Source organism: Frankliniella occidentalis, unplaced genomic scaffold (genome assembly GCF_000697945.3).
Source record: "Frankliniella occidentalis isolate FOCC.00 unplaced genomic scaffold, Focc_3.1 Scaffold107, whole genome shotgun sequence".
In the NCBI taxonomy this organism is placed as follows: domain Eukaryota; kingdom Metazoa; phylum Arthropoda; class Insecta; order Thysanoptera; family Thripidae; genus Frankliniella; species Frankliniella occidentalis.
Genome location: NW_026267236.1, coordinates 419,978 through 421,479, shown reverse-complemented (window position 1 = coordinate 421,479; position 1,502 = coordinate 419,978).

The following is a 1,502-nucleotide window of genomic DNA, read 5'->3' as shown; positions in this document are numbered from 1 at the left end:
CTTATTGTGTACAGTGTATTTTGAAGATACTGGTATCACTACAAATGCTTAAGAATTTGAACCGTCTTGCTTAGAGCAGTGCTCTGACCATTCCACCTGACGCGGTCGACATTTGCAAGCCCTCACTGACGCTAGCTCTGTTTGCATCGTAAATTTGATTTAAGCGGGGTACAGTTCAGTCGAAGAGCGCCCAGCTTCGCTCGGAAGAGAAGCATCCTACAACATGAGGGCTAAGGCTGTGAGTTCGATGAATTGGTTGTTTCAGCAGTGGAAGTGCTTAATTTCACGAAATACGATCGGCAGAGCTGCAATGCTCTATTAATTTAGGTCTGACACTTTTCTTTTCCTTCCAGAAGTGTTCCGAAAGCCTCGGTGGCAAGTTTGCTGATAACAGTCCACCGTAGTTGCTTGCTCGCTACCAGACGGTATGTTTGTTTTGACGAGACTGTACTCAATATTCATCTCAGGCCCAAAGACGTGCGCGCGAATGGAACGACAGATAAAAGAGACCCTGCGAGAAACCACGTAGCGCCCGTGTGCCGCCCGCGGAAGCCGGCCAGCTCGGTACGGCTCAGCTCGACTCAGCTGCCCAGCAACTCAGCGTTGCGACGCGAGGCGAGGGCGGCGGCAGGGCGGCGCGGACCTCCAGAAACTTTCTTGTCTTCCCCAAGAGCAGGCTAGCGTCGGGGGGAGAGTTTCCACTGGGGCCTTGAGGTGATATTGGGTAAAATTAAATGGGGCTTATCGGCCAGCCGGTGGAGGAGATTCTAGTGTTTGTGGAAGATTGGGGCGATGTGCCGGGCTCTGCTGCTGCGGTGGCGCGCGGCGGCGGGGCGATGGGGGGCGGGGGAGGAGGCTGTGGGAGAGAGACGCGGGGCGCCGGACCCGCGGGCGCGCGAGTGAGAGGCGAGTGCGCCAAGCGCCGCGCCGCGCCGCGACGCCGCTGCGCACCGCGGGTGGGGCCTGGGGCCCGGGGCCCGGGGCCCCGCTGCTGGGCCGGGGTCGGGTCGGCGGCAGGGCAGGGCAGGGGCATGGCGTAGCGCAGCGCAGCGCAGCCTGGCGGTGCTGCCTCGGCGCGGCGGTGCCGCAGTATAGTCAAGATGTCAGCGGGGACGGGCGCGGACGAGGCGTTGGAGGAGGCGCTGGACACGTTCGTCTTGGAGGGGCCGGAGCGGCCGGCGCCGCCCGACGAGCCGCTCGGAGATGTCATCTTTGCCGCGCTCCGCAGCCACGCCAAGCTGGGCGACAGGAACGCGCAGGTGCGTGCCCCGGGGGAAGTCCCACCGCCGCCACTACTGTGGTCAGCTGCTCCCTGTTCCTCCCTGTGTCCTCCTCACCGTGTGCCCCGCGGAACCCTCGGGGGTCATTCACACGCAGGTGTTGTCAGCCCCGGTGTTTGTCTATGCTCTCCTCCCCCACCACCCGCACCACGCTGTAACGGCCAGATGCGCTGCTGCAGCAGCCAGCATCCTTTTCTGCATGAGCCACTGTTTGTCCAAAGA